This window comes from Ischnura elegans, chromosome 12 (assembly GCF_921293095.1).
Source record: "Ischnura elegans chromosome 12, ioIscEleg1.1, whole genome shotgun sequence".
NCBI classification, from domain to species: domain Eukaryota; kingdom Metazoa; phylum Arthropoda; class Insecta; order Odonata; family Coenagrionidae; genus Ischnura; species Ischnura elegans.
The window spans coordinates 30,023,244-30,042,100 of record NC_060257.1 but is presented as its reverse complement, the minus strand read 5'-3'; the positions used below and the strand labels follow the sequence as shown (position 1 = coordinate 30,042,100).

The following is an 18,857-nucleotide window of genomic DNA, read 5'->3' as shown; positions in this document are numbered from 1 at the left end:
AAATTAACAGATACGACCTATATACTATTTTAACTGATGATCAAACGTTACCAAATTCAGCTCAATTCTTGAAAATCACACGATTGCTAAATACCCATAACATTTTTCATCTGTTGGATTACTTCTCCTTGTTTTAATTCCGAAATTAATATTTAAAAAAAAACGGGGCAGTCGTGGGACTGGCCGACAAAAGTGAAATCTGAAACAATTATTATCCATTTATTTTTTATATAGATTTTATATTATTAAAGAACTAATTTTTCCAGAAATACTCATTTTTCAACTAAAATTGAAATTATTTTTTTCAGCAAACTGTTTATTATTAAATATATATTAAAAATCCGATGTGTATGAATAGAAAGTAACATCATTTATATATTAAAATAGAATATGCTTTTATTTCTTTTATTTAATATGCTTTAAACCTAAAATTGTTCACTATGCACATATAAGAAACTGCCTTAAATTGTACTGACCTGTATTTTTATAGCGTGTACACTCTTCTGCACGTTCATGCACGAGCTCTTTATATTTAATGAACTTATACAGTATACACTATAGATTTTTCTTTTCAATTTTAATATTTTTAAAACAAAAAGACTTTAACAGTCTATATATTAACAAAGTGTATATATTAATCTCTATTAACAGTATACAAAATAATACGCACTGTATAGAAAAAGTACATACGTACAGTATAGAAGCAGACAGATGCCAGTATTCAGTATGTAAAAGTACAGCGGTGACGCAACCTATACCATTGTATACACTATATACACACTATACATATGTATATCTCGCTGTAGCTAGTCAGCCTGTGTAGTTGAAATATCCATTGTAAAACTTTTTTAATTGTATGAGATTGAGAAAAAAATCCTCCCCGGCGGGGAATCGAACCCCGGTCTCCCGCGTGACAGGCGGGGATACTGACCACTATACTACCGAGGATGTGATACTAAGAGACGAATTTTAAGAGCGAAATGTATATCTCGCAGTAGCGATCGCGGTGAGGGGTCAGTAACGCTCACGCGAATTCTATGCTTTTTCCCCATCCCGCAAAAGTGCTTAACGCCGCTAAAGAAGTTTTCACTTCAAAAAATCTCGCATAGGATGGTGCAAACGAACATATACGGCCTATCAATTCTTCTATCCGAAGGTCATTAGGAACAAAATTCAGCTCAATTCTTGGAAATCACACGGTTGCCTTTTACGCATATCATTCGCCATCACCTGTATAAGTATTGCATATTTTAATTCCCAAATTACTACAAAAAATTAATAATAAGTTTACATAAGAAGTAAGAGATCCGGGATGATGTTGGGACTCAAATTCCACAAAGGTCAAGTAAACGAAGGAGCGTTTTAGTTGACGTTTGTATATCACGGAAGATTTTGGCTCGTTGCCCATCCTTTATTTCCATCACTGTCACTTCAACAATAAGCTACTCTTTACCCATTAAATGCTATTGATGGGAAAACCCGAAATCAGCAAAAATACTAAGAAGCTTGGGATTAACAAAGTAAGCCGTTATGAATGTGGAAATTTCTTTATCACTCCGGCAGAAAAGCAAGTAGGCAGTAAATAGAAAGCTATTCATGCTAGAAATTAAAAACTATTGCAAAATATTGGAAAAAAGTGGATAGCGCAGCACTCAACACCGCGCTGCGGACGTTAGTTGAAACCGATTAAAAAGCGACCCAAGTTTCAACAGAAATCAACCTTCTTTGGGATGAAATGTAGTCTCCTTGTCTACGGCTTTCAACGTCCTCTGTCCTCGATGTACAACAGCACTCTGTGTGGCGAAGCGAAAAAGGAAAATCTACGAGTGGTACGCCTATGACAAGGGGTCAACTCTCTACATTTCCACAGAACGCGCTAGCAGCACGGCGTAAGGCGAAAAAAAGGTGGGAAGGCATATTTGTTTACGCACATGATAGAATGAGGGGGCAAATACTAACCCTCCGTACTAGTGCTCTCATGCAAAGAGTAAACATGTCTAAGGGTGCTGAGCAGTCACCAAAAGCAGAGGTCAACACTGAACACGTCTCTTGTTTGGCAGGTGAAGACTTTACCTCGCCGCCATTTCGTAAGCATTAAAATAAATTAAATTAAAACTTCCAACAATATCGAATAAAAGGAAAACAAACTCTATCATCGTATTATGCTTACAATACCCAAAGTGGATTTTTCCATTTCAAACCTGGTCCCATTACAATATGGAATTATCCCCCTGGCACATGTTAACTCTGAGGTTTTACGATATCAAGTGTTTAACTCTAACCCGAAAATTTTAACCTGAAGTATTTAACAGTGATTTTTTCTCTTGGAGCCAAGCGAATGTGCAAGACGATGATAACAGCTTTCAACGTTCTCTCTGCAGAACAGCGCACTGTAAGGTGAGCCAAAAAAAGGAATACCCAACTGTGGTACACCTATGACAAGGGGTCACCTCTCCGCTTTTCCACAGATCGCACAAGCAGCGAAGCGTAAAGAGAAAAAAAAGGTGGAGGAGGGGGGGGGGGTATGGTAGGATGGGCATGGAAGGAATGATACACACATACATGCAGGGAAAGAGAAATGCGAAGGGTATGAAAATGTCGGACGGAGATACGGAAAAGCCGAAGAGCACGGCGCGCCCGTGTTTAAAAATGGACAGATAGGACTGCGGACGACAATGGCTGCATTGATTATTTTCCCCTCGTACGCTTTTTATTTTGGCCGGACTGACATTAGAAGGAGAGAGAGGACAAGAATGATGGCGTGGTCATATTCGACCGCGAAGCCACGGAAAATGAAAACAAAAGAAGGAAAGAAAAAAAAATAAGGCGGCTTCCCGCAGTTACAGGAGTACGACGACCCATTTGACGAACAAACAAAAAAAAAGAACATCAAACTGCACACCTTTCTTGTGTGTACCGAAATATCAAGGAAAGAGAACACACCGCAGCAACTCTATGACTCAAAACAAACCCTGGATTTTTACCTCTCCCTCTGCGAAAAGTATTTTTTTTAAATATACAGCTTTCGCAAATGATACGCAAAGCATATAAAAAAAGAACTCGTTTGCACCACAGAATATTCAGATTTCTTTTCGACTAATGACGAACCAAATACACTTTTCCAGGAATTTTTGGACGAAAGCAGCGACATTTCAATTTAATGGATGCGTTCTGACTTCTATTAGCAACATCGTAAGCGCACTCGTAAAAATATTGGGTGATTCCTTTCACTCGCGTTACCTTCACGGAGAATTTGGATGCGAAGCTTTTAGTCTCATGGAAAAATGAGGGATTTTACTGGATGGAAAAATTCTGAATTTATTCCCTACCTCCCATCCATTCCACGCCTTATTTTTCAAATTTAATCAACGAAACGATATCGGCGTAAGATAAGGTTTAATAGCACTTAGCAAACAAAAAAAAACATCACCATTATTCACGATGACATTCAGCAGTTATAAAATTAGAAATCAAGGAGTAAGATGAATCAATGTTTTTCATTGTCATAATTCCAGAAAATACGAGTGCAACACTGTTTCAGTTGAACTGGCATATTATCATTTCAATTTCCGAGAAAATGTGCGCACAAAACCTAAGGGAATATTATAGAGTAGTTACTCTTCATCGCCCGTTTTACAGCCTTTCTTTACTTAGGGTTGATAAGAATATTTATAGTCATTTTCGAGAAAAAAGAAATTGAACCGGTATGAAAACTTTATTGCTTCAAAATTTAAAAGTTTAAAAAGAATGCTATGGCGCACCTAAATAGGTAGCAATACTTTCCAATCAAATAAATTGCATGCCGCGCTATTTTCAAGTTATTAATGCTTATTAACATGCAATTGCGAAACTACATAACATCAACGGAAATCATTGACGAAGATGGTAGAAATCTTCAACTGGCAAAATCTTACAAAACTCTCGTTGCAAAAATAAAAGCGAGAAAAATTATAATGGCACGCACTCAAGGCAAATCAGTCTGTTTTCACAATGATACATGGCTCCGGTCACCATAGGGATTTTTATTAAATTTTCACTTATGACTCAAGTAATGCTTTTAGCCATACGGATACGTATTTTAAATAAGTACTTTCCACTAGTGCGTTTCAATGTTTCAAGTTAGTGCAATTTTCCTTTAGGACAAATTTTGGAAATAAATTGAAATCTGCAATCAGTGCAATGAGTTTAAAATTAAATATGCCTGAATACGAATTTGTTAGCCTCCCATTTTTCGGGAGATCATTAGGCATAATGTTATTACTTTCGTGTGGAAGAGATTGAATAATTCAAACATTTTTTAAATTGCACGACGTGTAGATTTCTTTCGAAACGATCCGAATCCTCCCATTCCCTTATATTCCCAAAATAATATTCCCCATGAATAGCCTTCCTTGCGACATTTTTACGGCAAAAGAGGAATTGTATTAGGGATTAAATATCTACCCATATCTATATGAAGGAACGACGAAGTGCTGGGCATGGTGGGTGAATAGGGGCAGCTTCTAGATGATATACGGAAGAAACAGAAGGTATTAGATGGAGCCAGTACTGAGTGGAGAGGAGATGTTGAAAATAGTGTTAGAGGGAAGAATGTTGGGTAAATGAGGGAGAGGGAAGAAGAGAATGGGATTTTTAGATGGAATGAAAATGAGTAGGCCTTATTATGAATTGCAGAGGGAAGCCTATGGAGGGAGGGAACACAGCCAGAACACTTCTTAAATACTCCATGCAAACCTACCTTAATTGGAGTAATACTTTCATAATAATCTAGATCAATGTCGAATTTAAAATATTTGATAACAAATAATTTGTGATTCCAGTTATATAAAGAACTTATGGAGCAAAAAAAGAATTAATAGTGTCGCGATTGCATATAATGAAAACATAAAACATTTTGAAAGAGACAAGGGCAGATCTTGGCCTGTAATACCAATGAAAGGCATTTTTCTGGATCACACAAAAGCACATCCCATGGACCATGATTTCGAAGGAGAGTACTTTAATAATAATCTCGTATTTCGCACAACATCTCATTTAAAATATTTGACAAAAAATCTAGTAATTCCCGCTAGAAAAAGAACTAATTGAGAAAAAAAGCATGAATAGCGGCAAAGCTGGAAATCATGAAAACGTGTAATATTTTGGAAGAGACAAGGGCAGTTCTTAGCATGTAATATCAACGAACGGTATCTTTTTGGGGCACACAAAAGCAGATACCAGGGACCAGAGATTTCGAAGAACAAGACGCTACGGCTCATTCTCTTCCATCGCAATATTGAAAACTATTATTATCGAGAAACAAAGGCTCGATCAGTCCAGCCAAGCATGAAACTCTGGGGCATTAACGTCGAGACAATACCGTGACGTGACGTCATGCACCGGATTCACGACGACACATTGTTTTGAGGCAGGCATGCGCGAAAATTTTCAACGACCAAAATAAAAAAAAAATTCTTCTCCTGATAAGTTACTCCGACCGGTACATACATACATACATACATTCTTTTCTTTTCGCACAGGAAGTTCTCGAGGAAAAAAAATAATGATTCGTGCTATCCCGACTTGGCTTTATTTCTTTTCCTTTCTCCTCCTTGCTTTCTTAGAAATCTAACTTCGACATTCTTTCCTCATCTCATTACTAGTTCCATCCACCTGCTCTTCCGTCCATTTATCCAATAGAACTCAATCTCTCCCCCGGTCCATGCCATGCCAAGCGGTTCTTCCCTTAACAAGCCGATGAATTTTCCAAATACCAGAGCCAGCATCTCCTCAATCGATTCTCAATCTAACCTCCCAAGGGTCCAGTTTCCTCCACTCGATTAGACCCTTCTCTGTATGAAACTTTTCAACCTCCTTCACCGAACATTCTTACACAAGAACATTTAGCCTTTAATAACTTCCCTGTTTGTTAACTCACTAATGGGCAACCTTACCCTCTTTACACGCTTCCACGAAACAATAACAAAATCTGCCTTTACCTCCAAATTATTTAATAGCAATAACACTAGGTGCCCATTCCAAGGACGGGTATGGCGGCGGAAGAGACGAACCCCAAACCCGACAAAAAACTAAAATATCTATTTTCTTCGCGAACTACTAGAAGTTGAAATAAAATTTCTACATCAACGTACGAACAGAAATCGAAAAAACTAAAACATCTATTTTCTTCACGAAAGAGTACGGAAGTTCGAATAAAATTTCTGAATCTAAGTCCATAAAAACCGGCAAAAAAAAACAATTTTCTTCACGAACTAGAACAATTTCTTATTACATAAACTTTCACATTTATTCCTTACATTAGTTTTAAATCCCAAAACCGATAAAAATTCTACTGCCGGCAAAGCATTTATGATTAATGACAACTAAAAAAGAAATTGTACACCGAAAATCTAATCGTTTCATCACTTTCTTTGCTTTTTGACTAAATTTCATATTAGAAACAAATTTGATTATTTTATACCGTTTCTAAGGAAAAAGTACCCTTTCATTAGGAAGCACGAGTGACGAGACAACTTCGGTAAAGCATAACTCGGAAATAAGACTTTCTATTACACATAAAGTTGAATACTTCATAAACGGATGTCTTTCCTAAAAAATACCTAAGCAAAGGTTTCAATAACGCACTTCCAGCAGATCGAGGACTGTCATAAATTAAGTAGAAATCGAGCATACCAGAATAAGGCATCTCAGCTTCATTCTAGGTAGTGTTATAATCAAGAACCACAGGAAAACCAACCCCTGACTGGGATGAACTCAATACCCTACAAAACTCCGTTTATTAAATCTAACTAGACACACCTCATCCTTCAGTGGTCAGCACTCAACTTACACAGCATCTCACAAAAACAAAGGCATAACTTCCACCTAACTCAAGGTGAGCGTATATTAAACATTTTCAGAGTACACAGGGTGTTTCAGAGGGAATTTGCAATACTTCAGTAGGTTGTAGGGGAGGAAATTTTAAGCATTTTTGCCCATAAACATGGGGCATAAACTCCTTAGTTGCTTAGATATGGCAACGCAAACATTCCTTTTGGGTACAGTTTGCAGTTACCATGAAAACGTTTTCCTTGGGTGTCCAGCCTTTTCGACAATTTATTAAGTACTCTGGAATTTAAAGGACATTAAATACTTATAATTGGACGAAAATGTGCGATTGCAATTATCAGAAAAAATCTCAAAATGGGTGAGATTGCGCCATACTATTGTCGTTATTCACTCAAAGCTTTAGTTTAATTATGCTCTAACACTAGAAAGACGAAAGCGGCGTCCGCTAGTCAGCCACAAAATAAAAATACTATTTCTATTTACACCTTAGAGAGATACACTGAACATTACGTCCTGAATATACCATAAGCTGTCGTAAAAATCAATATTTCCTACTTTTTAACATTAAAAAATAATTCCTACTCTATGAAAATTCCTTAAACCGCAAACCGCATTTATTTCTCCCTCCTCGCAAAATTTTTGGATTGGGTGCTACACGGTTCATCTACACAGGGGCGCAGCTACGAATTAAGGCTAGGGGGTTTTCAGGCGCAACTAATACATGGGGGCTTAGGGTATTGCATACCCGCCAGGGTTAGCGGGAGGTGCGGAGGCCTTCCGCCGGAAAAAATTAAGATAAATGATTCAAAATGGTGATTTTTACGGCCTTCTGATGGATATTTTATTAATCCTTAAACTATTCTATAAGCAATATAATCCAATTAGGTAAAATAGATTGAACTTAAAAATTTCTGTGAGCACTGGGGGGGGGGAGTTATCCCCCAAAACCCCCCCTCGCTGCGCCACTGCATCTACATCCATACACTACGCCACAAGCCGCACCCAATGAGCGTTTGGCCAGGGGTGTTAGGATTTTAGCCGTTTACCAGTAAAAAGGAAATTCTATAACGAAATTACGGCTAGTATCAATCAAAGTCCTTTATTTTTCTGATGAAAAAATAAATTCCCATACCTATCCGTTCGGCAAAATATCACTCTTAATTTATCGTTTCTGTCGGACCTGTTAATATAGTGGGGTTCTAATATGACGTTCTCCGTGCAAGATCAATAGTGCCAGGACGAACTTTCGTTAACTTTTACTATTTTATTATTACAATTTATTATTTACACTTTATTATATTTTTTGTTTTGGTTACGAATGTATATGTTAGAATTTTTGTGGCAACAAAATTGATCAAATTGTTATTCGACTGTTATATATTTTTTATTATTTTTTAAAAATCAGTGCCGGAACGGCTATTGTTCTATGCTATTAAAGGAATACCTGCCATGCACGTCGCGCATTGTCAGGTATTTACACACAGTAACAAATGCACTCACATTATAGATCACCCAGCAAACGGATTCCGATGATAGAGTAAAAATTATGCCAGCGTCATTTTATTTTAACCCTGCCCTGTCACAGCATGATTAATTTGCTGCCAACACAGAAATGGAAAATTGGAAAACAAGTACCATAATATTTACATTATCATAATCAAACCTAGTTAGAGGGTCAAACTCAGTTGAACTGTTAACGCATTGCGCCTTCGTCAATTCAGGAAAGGAAAATTGAAAAAAAGGACGAATTTCCCGTACGTGCCTATCCTCTCATAAGCTCCTCCCTGTTCATGAGCAGAGCCAATTTATACACAGTAAAAATATTTAAAATGACTCGTTTTTTATTTATTTTTATCAAATGTTTTAAGTTAGGAAAAAGTAAATTGACCTCTTACAGCACGATTCCTTCGCAACACAGAAATGGTAAATTAGAAGAAAAAGTACGAAAATTTACAAGAAAACAAAACAATTTTTTATCATGCAAGTCAGGACAAACGCAGTTGACCTTTCCACCCTTACTCTTCCGGAAAAGCCGTGAGAACGTGTCCGGATCTTTTGAACCGCATCGATCTTTTTTGAAACCTTGAATGCGAGGACCCACGCGAGATTATCCCGGAAAATTTCCGGGACTCCCCCGAAACTACTTTCCCTTCCGCTTGAGAGCACCTGTGCTTCTTTATAGTCGCACGTGGGATCCTGCAATGAGAGATAAGAGACACCGGATCTCCGAGCGACGCCGTAAACCATCTTCAAATCCAGTCGGCTGGATGAAAGCCGCGCGACACAACAAAGGGTTGAATTCAGGGATGCGTACTGTCACACACTGGCTGGAAACATCATATGAGAGCACAGCGTAGAGATCGTTCTCAACTTTAAAATCGCTGGTTTAGCGTTTTGATTGTAAATGCCAATTTATACACGATTAAAATGAATTGCGATAAAAACACACTTTATCCAGAAACAGTATAAAATGCACTTAAAAACAAAAAAATAACACGAAGATTAGAAAAATTGGTGAATGAAGAGAGTGCGCTTATTAGATTTACTAGAAATGAGTGCAGAATACGGGCGCATCGCATCGATATGAAATGCTGACTTCCACTGAACCTTGCGAAGGCAATGACACCATTCATAAATACGCACCCATATGACAAGCAAAAATTACATCGGGTAGGTGAGTACAATAAAAGTAAAAAACATTTAGTTGCTACCACATACATTGTATGTGAGTAAGTATTTGCACATAATATTAATAACTAATCTATACACTAAACCTAATGAGCTCGTTTGGCGCGAAAATAAAAATGGGATATCTTCAGATTACTATTCTGCCAAAATTGATTAGAAAAAATATCATTCGCCTTGACCGGGATTCGAACCCGGCACAGAATCCCGGACGAGTGCATTGCAGGTGACTCCATGTTATCACTGTGGCTATAGTTCCTGAAGCCTTAAATTAATCACTATGCACTTGGCTAAAATAAATCAGGTCATCGGATGTTGTCCAAGTTCCAATAACTACAATACAATATATCAGCAATAATTTTGCGATTCTGAATTTTAAAAATTTAGAATTTGTACTGTTGGCCAGATCTAGAGGTAGTTTACTCATCTGTACGACGCGACGTATTGGGAAACGACTTGACTGCCACTTCCAAAGCGTGAGAGATAATCGCGGAGTCATATTTCACACTGAAATCTAACACGGTGAGAAAAACAAACCTTGAAAATGGGTAGTAAATCGTTTTCTGAAATTTCGGTGGTGTAAAAGCTGAGAATATTTCCAAAACATTTCTCGTTTATTCACAAAATGTTTGTACAAGCAAAAATCAGGTAATGCACCTAACTTTTCATATCCATACATCTACATCTACATCTACATAATACCCCGCAAGCCGCCTAAAAGGCGTGTGGCAGGGGGTGTTAGGACACCAGCCGTTTACAGCTATTAAAAAAAAGAAGTGCTCTAACGAGGTTGGGACAAGCGTTTATTAAAGTCCTTTATTGTTCGGGGGAAAAACGAATTCCCATATCTATCCGTTCGGCAAAAAATCTCCATATAGATATACCTTCTCTGATTTATGGAAACAGTATTTCGGGCAATAGTAACGATGTAAAAAAATTCCAACTTTCAAAGAAACTTCTGAAGCCAACAGCATCACCCATGAATAAACATAAGCTTGTGACACGTAAAGATTACAAGACGTAAGGGACTACAGTAATCGTTACAAACTTTTAATGGTTACCCGAGGGAATGTCCCACAATATCTCACCTTAATTAGTATTATGTGTAGGAACTAATTACTTCACTATCCTTTATTTTCTAACTACAATGCATATCCATTACTTTAGTCTCATATAAAAATTATGGTAATAGACCTTTCTGACAGAAAATTAAATTAGGTATTCCAAATAGTAAAGTGGAGCGCAAAAAAGTTATTAAACGGTACTTGTAGTTGTCCATTTTAATTTTCTCTCCAACTCTATCATCTAATATTTTGCATTTACGCATACGTACCATTCAAAATGAAATATTTCTCGCAATAAGAATAAAAAATGCCTTTCGTAAATTCCTACGAAGCCACTTGCACCACACATATGAATGAAATACATATTTATGAAACGCGAAAGAAGGTGGAGGACCAATTAAGAGGCAACAGGATTCTTGCGGCGAGGTGGTTGAAAGCTGTTTATCTGCCGAGACGGATCATATTAAATTTTCGCGTAAAGTAATTCGAGAGAGGATTGGGGGAGGTAGCCTCGGAGGGTGCCTTGAAGGGGCACAAACCCAAGGGAGCTTTGCGAGGGTGGAAACTGAGCAATGAGAGGGTGGGTTGAGGTTTGAAAACTGGGAATAAGGGCCTGAGAACTGGGAACTTGAGTGAGAAAAGGGGTTTGAGGAAGTGGGGGAAATATAAAAGGCGCCTGATGCTTTGCTTCGTGTGTCCCCACGCGCCGCGAGATTCAGCTTTTTCGAGTGGTGAAGAGAGAGAGAGAGACAAAGGGATTCTTTTTACTTCCACTTTTTTTGCACTACTCGCGAGAAGGGGCATAAAAGGATGGCAAGGGTATGATTAATGTGAGAGGATTGTGGGGAAAACCCTAGGGTACGCGAGGGGGAAGGGATGGAGTTGTGCGATGGCAAAGATTGTGGTTCGCGGAGGGGAAAACGTTAGGGGATAATAATTGGAAATGGATCCGCGGGTTGACTTTAAAAAGGAAGCGAGAAGCATCGAGTGGAAACTTAAAGAGTAAGAGTCATATAGTGTCTTGTTTTCACAGCAATCCTAGCAAAAAAAATACACTATCACCTTGACATTTACAGAGAATTTATATTAAACCCACATCAAAGCTCTCCTCTAGCCAAAACATGAAAATGCTATCACAGAGAACACAGTGGGGTAAAATTTTCACATTTGAGGTACACGTAAATGTTGAAAAAAGTCTACATGGCACATAAATTATCTTTGCCTCAAGTACAAACATTTTACCTCAGTTTTTCCTAAAAACTTGAAATTTTATTGATGTTATTTTCATCGGAAAAATGTTCATAATTATGCAAAAATTAAATATTCTACGGTTGTACCCCGTGTGCCCGGTGAATCAAATCAATTTCGATGAAAATTCAAGTTTACAACTCACGCTATCGCCAAAAAAATTTAGAATACGCAGAGCAAAATCTCTTGAGTAATTCTTGTATTCTTAACACCAAAATGTTATCTTAGTTAAAAATTGTAAGGTAAAATTTTAAACACTTGAGGTTCAGGTAAATGTTAACAAGAGTCAATACTATATACCCAGAAATTTTCCAGATGATACCTCTGAAAAAAAGTAATAAGGAAATCAGGCCGATTAAGCAGAAGAAATAGTCCTCTCATTAAAAGTAATTAAGTTTGCGTAGGACCCCAATATTGTATTGTAATAATTTAGATCCAATTATTTTCAGAACAAACCTCCTATTTCATTGTTAGGCGGTATTCTATTCACCCTAACAACGCGGATCTTAATATTTTAGGACATGTACCGGTTAATGGATGGTGTATTAACACATCCCATCACACGCCTAATTAAGGCGGCTAGCGGGGTAGAAAATCGATGTAAATTTGCACGACATGGAACCTTAATGTGAGAGGACTGCGGCTCGTACATGGAGGGGTGGAGGTTTTAGCTGTCGAAGATTGTGGTTCACTGAGGAGCGAAGGGATAAAACGGTTTGGGGATAACAATAATTGAAAATGGATCCGCGTGTAGACTCGATAAAAAAAACAAGTGAGAATCATGGAGTGGACACTTAAACGTGACAGAGAGACTTTTCTGTGGGCAAAGAAGGGGGCGGGACGAAATTCAAGGAAAAAAAAACGACTGAGGTAAAAGTGTGGCTGTAAGGCACAAAGCTCGCGATAAAACAAGAACACAATAGGCTGAGGGAATGGGCGGGGGGTGATATAGCGGTCCGGATTCCTTCGTCAGATCCGCACAATAGATTATTATCGAACGAGACGATGATATTCCTAGCCAACAGTTGGGTTGGGCGGCTGTCCACACATTTCACTCACGATACAGGCAAGAAGCGTAAAGAGAGGGGAAGATTCATGAAGCGAAGATTAAAAGCCTGGATCTCGTTCGTGGAGTTTTCACACAAAGTACCCAACAGCACAAGAAGTGTGGACTCATTGCGTATTACGTATGAAAAGAAGACAACCTACATCTAACATTGGTACCAAGGCATATACCGTATATGACTAAAGATTAATTGAATTTGCGAAATGGAATGTAAGCGTCCACATGGGTGAGCATCAATTAGGTATATAATTCTAATGTGAGTATAATTAAGTATAATTAATTATTACATACGTATTTAATGAGAAGGTATTGGAGACATACAGTATTCTTCATGATGACGATTTAAAAAAACTTTGTAATTCATAATGAATAGGGTGGTTTTCTATTTTTTTATTGCCTGAATTGAAATATTATTAGCACTGGAGTCCGTATTTCATGCTTTTACATATTAAATGACGATATCTATTTTTCGCGATTAAATGAAAAGTGAAAAATTTCAAGCACTCAAAAACACGACGGCTAAGTATAAATGCTGGGAAAACTCCGTGTGACGTCGTTCTGGTTCCCGCTGCCGCAAGTGAGGTGACCATGGGGCGAAGCTTTGAGCGCTGATACGACGCAGGATGCTAGCAGGTAGCAGAGTGCCCTGCTAGCAAGTAGCGCTTGGCTTAAATAAGGATTATTAATACCCTATCTAACAAAGGAGACTTTCCGACCATAGGCAATTTTAATGGGCGATTATTAAGAGATGTTTCCCTGAGCTCTGTGCTACATGCTTGCATTGGTAATCTCAGACGATGTATAACTCCTATCTACTCGTGTAGAAACTAGGTCCCTGTGACGTCACGTGGAGTGGCATCCCACTGGCGCCAATCCGGCCTTTTTCAAATAAGGTTAAAATTGTCCGTTAACATTCGTCTAAACTGAGATTTCTAAAACCAAATAATTTGCATATTATGAATACACTAATGGTGGGTAACGAATCGCAATCAATGCCTTTCGTTTTCCTTGATGATGGAAACTACCCGATTATTAAAGTACGACCAAGTTTCGACGTGGCACGTCATCATCTGGTACATTTGAATGGAAGACAGAGAATATAAATTCAAATGTACTAGATGAAGACGAGTCACGCCGAAACCTAGGCCCTACATTTATAAATTTGTGTGGAATTACAATTCTTTCTTTTTTAATTTTCATTATATAGTCGATTCGATGAAGTCACGTCCGAGACAACGAGAATTCTTCAATTTGAATTTTTCCTACTATGTATTACTGAAGCCGAGAGAAGATTGGAGGCATTCGAGATGTGGGTATGGAGAAGAATGGTGAAGATGAAATGGACAGAGAGAAGGAGAAACGACGACGTGCTTGACATGGTGGGTGAGGAGAGGCAACTTTTAGATGAGATACGGATGAGACAGAAGGTTTGGATGGAACGAGTACTTAGCGGGGGGTGGGGGTCCAGTAATTGGGGGTTGTTGAAGACGGTGTTAGAGGGTAGAATGCTACGCAAACGAGGAAGGGGAAGGAAGAGAATAGGATTTTTAGATAAATTTATTGTGAGTACGCCTTACAATGAATTGAAGAAGGCAGTGCTGGAAGAAAAAGGAGGCTCCCAGATCACTTCTTTAGTACTTCATGGAAACCTACCTTAATCGGTATAATACTATAATGATAATTACTGAAGCATTTAACGACTAATTATGAATTAAATATGGATTTTGGAATATAAACATTCAACTGACTGTATCGGATGGGTACACAACACATACTTGAGTATTTTAAACGCATATAATACGCATTGAAGACAACCTAAGCATTCTTTACCTTAATTAAAGGCCGTTTTACACGGTACACGGAATTGCGCAATCTGACGTACGTTCGAAGGCGCAGTCAAAATTAAATTTTATTTATTTTTATTTTATTTTATTTTATTCCCAAACCACCGGATAGAGCTCTTATTGGCCATTTTACACCGGGGTGTTCAACAAATGTAACAAGTAAACGTAACACAAACGACCATGCCCTGGACCGGGGAAACCTACCCAGGCGGGACTCGAACCCGCGACCTCTTGTTTGGCAGGCGAGAACGTTACCCCTACGCCACCGAGGCCGGCAAATATAATTCAAATTCAAATTAAATTCAAATATAAAGCGGTGAGCTAGAACACATGCGAGAATGCGTGGATGCGAGACGGCAAAATAGCCCCTGTTATAATTTCGTTCATGCATTCGCGCAATTCCACGCCATTTTAGAAATTAATGCAGCTCTAACCTGCGCAATTCCGTGCCCCATGTAAAACGGCCTTTTGAATCGAAGCATGCATCGCATAATCTTTCGATATGATTACTGGAATGTATGTATCCATTAAGATGTATCACACTGATTTAAATTATACACATCAATAATAAAGTATTTTGTACGTTCTTACTGCCACACATTAATTATCAACTCTACTGATATCACCTGTCAGAAAACCGTGTCCATGCAGCGACCTATATTATGATAAATATACAAAAGTATATACATACAAATGTTTAAATATATAATGTATAAATATACAAATGTATATATTTCTGGTTTCAAGAGATTTGGCATTGAGCATTTATTAAATATTTAGGTGGAACACCGATAGCATAAAGGCTTTCCCTACTTTTTTGAAATTATTAAAGTTTACTCATAATATTCCACCTGAAAATCACCACTTGCTCCTCCAACCTGCTAGCTTGCAACTCCATTTTCTGTTCGTCTGGCCACTCCTGCGAAAGTCTAGCTCATCACCGGCAATGACTACCATGCGAATAGTTAACACCCCGATATCCGAGAATTTTGGTCAGTCCCTGGGATTAAACCTAAGTAACAGAATTCACCCGACTCATTATGTTAAGTCCATTCGCGCATAAATTCTTCGATAATTATGCACAGTGCCAACCACGTAACATGGTTTTCGAGTATCATAAAACGGAATGCATCAGCCAAGTACGGGATTAATCAATAAATGTGTTCATAATGATCTTTCAGATTAAATCATGCATACACCCGAACGCATTCGTATTCAACACCGCGCGGTGTAAAAACTTTGCGGTGTATGGGACCCGTGTGAGAAAGGAATGGTTCCGAAAATAGATAAGAATACAGAGACGAACTCCAAAATTTGATCAAAATTGTTGGGATAAACGTAGATATACGTACATCGGTAACTGAACTTATCAGGTATTTAGAATAAGGAGTCTAACCGATTGAAGGGAAATTTTTCGATTGAATCTTTGGCTGAAATTTCCAGTAGAATACTTTTCGTGTGATGTTCAAGATATTTTGAGAAACCCTGATTATTATGGTAGAAACGACCACATGGATAATATTTGGGAAATAGACCACAGAACCGATAGATTTGACCCTCTAAGGTCCTAGGGACATATAGGTCTCAATTTTTTAAAATTATCTCAAAATTAAATGAGACGGTGAATGGTTGTTAGAATTGGTTCTATTGAAGAATAGGCTATTGGCTTCTAGTTTTAAATTCTTCTAGTGATTTTTCCTCCTTTAGATATTGTAGTTTTATATTGTTAAGAACTTTCACTTGAAATGCTGTTTACGAAGTGGAAATTTGATGGTTAAATAAAAAATAAATGAGATGGTCAATTTTATAACAGAACTTTCGGTTTATCGATTATGTTTACCGAACCTGTGGAGTTAGTATGAAAATGTTGCATTTGTGCTTTAATTTTCACAAAATTTGTGTTTTTATGTCATGGGACACATGTAAAACAAAGAATTCAAGAATTTAGATGTTCTATCTATTGCAACAAACAGATATAACTTACCTTCTTCTGTTCTGACTTCTGCAATATCAATATGCTATAGGATATTGTTTGAACTTCTTTTTTGGTTTAACTTCACCATTAGCGTCTGCTAGTCTACTGATGTTATGCCTTTGTAAACAATGATGTAGACTAGAGCGTGTTAGATGGGGAATTGTAGACTCGAGAGCATAAAGGCAATCATCTAATTGTAGGAGCGTATGCTTTCGAAAGTGTCCCTATGAACCATAAGGGAGCGATAATTAGTATTACTTCACGTCCCAGACTGTATCTCAGAAACTATAAGAGATATCGTTTACATATAAACATTTTTGGAATCTACGCATTATTTATAGCCTAATCATCATCATCATTAGTCAACAATCCTGAGATTGGTTTGACCCAGCTCTCCATTTCTCTCTCCTATCCGCTAATCTTTTCATAGCTACATATTTCTTCTCTTTTACATCCTTTATAACCTGTCCTAGATAACTCATTCGGGGCCGTCCGTTGCCCTTTTTCCCTTCCACTTGTCCTTCAACGATTGTCTTCATCAGACCATCGTGCCTCAAAATGTGTCCAACTAAGTTGTCCCTTCTTCTGCATAAGGTTTTTAGGAGGTTTCTCTTTTCTCCCACTCTTCTTAGCACTTCCTCGTTACTCACACGGTCAATCCATTTTATCTTCATCATTCTTCGGTAGCACCACATTTCGAGTGCTTCCACTCAAAAACGTATTTTGTGTTATGCAATCTAACGTCTGCAATCTTTATGGACCTTAAAGGGTTTAGACGTCGTTCAATGCCTTCCGCGTACAATGAGGGATCATAATAGTTGCGATAGTTTAGCTCTAGGATAACTTGACTCGGAATAGGTACAATAGGTTCTGTAAATGTAGTTTTATAAATTTTTATACTTTACTTATAATAAATAAATAATTAAATATAATAAAAATATAATTAACTCTTAATAATTCATATTTTGGCATGCAATAGCTTAAAAGGAAAAATTAATAGCAATAGTTTTGGTAGGTTAAAGTCCTGAAAGATGAATACAACTTCAGCCACAATCTTTTCACACTTCCCGAAGAAAAAAACAGTCTAGAGCGACAAAATGCTACTGTTCAGGGGTCGAAAACTTTCCTTCGAGCTTAGTCGAAGTGATTTCACAACTCATTAACGGTTAGTGCCAAACCTCACCTGTGAAAACAAAATGTTCCCATCAAATAACAAGATTACGAGTAATCATAATGATGTTATATAACTTAAACACAGTCAAAGCAGCCACACATGATAAAGCTGGATCGAATAAAGAGCGTAACGGAAAGTTATACGCGGCGAAGCCTTAGAAAAGTTGGCTTGTTTGGCCCTGCCTCGACTGTATTGAGAACATTGAGACTGGGAACAAATTTAATTGCTCCATTACATTTCCATCCAATGGTTAGCTGGATATTTAGGTACGTTACTATATGCCTCGACCCCGATAGTCCATTCAAATAAATGCAGCACGCTCTCGAAGCCCCTTAGAACTGCAAACTGATATCCGAGCACGCATGTCCCTAACGAAGTGTCAATGCGATAAAATCTGACGAGATAATTGCTACGTTTACGCAATTAACACACACCATTTTTTAACAGCAATCTTATAAATGATATGGGCTGACATACATCCATAAGACGAAGAAAACTATGAATAAATTAAGATCAAAAATATATCGATAGCAAGCTTCTCGAACGCGGAGTAAGCAAACGCTGAACACAACAGAATTTTTCAATTTGAATTTAGATTAAAAATTAAATTCAATCGATTTTTAAACCTAAGTTTAATTTCAATATAAAAAATGAATTATAAGAAATTCATGAATAATGCAACTCTTTTAGTAGCTTATGACACAAAAGATTTCGCCGCCGAGTTCGGGGAACGTCAAGAAATAATTATGTTTTCTAAACACAATGATAGCAGTACAAAATATAAAATAACCACTATTTACGACAACCGAAGTATGCTGTAACCATACTATATGATTGAGAGGGTGAGAAGCCAAGGGGTACAAGTCGTTTTTATATTAAAAGGACATAGGTACAGAAATTGATAGAAGAAATGTATAAAAAGTTGGTGGCCAAGGGATACGAGTAAGTCTCTCTTCTGTGCTGATACAAGTGG

At 37.7% G+C, this 18,857-nt stretch overlaps 1 protein-coding gene and 1 non-coding gene across 5 annotated transcripts in view; both read right to left on the bottom strand.

Annotated features, from left to right (window-relative positions):
- LOC124169663 (neogenin) overlaps positions 1 to 18,857 on the bottom strand; it is a 354,395-nt gene that overhangs the window by 122,018 nt on the left and 213,520 nt on the right. The gene's annotated exons all lie outside the window — the stretch shown is intronic.
- Positions 877 to 948, bottom strand: Trnad-guc. The gene has a single exon. It is a non-coding gene; the product is annotated as a tRNA-Asp (tRNA).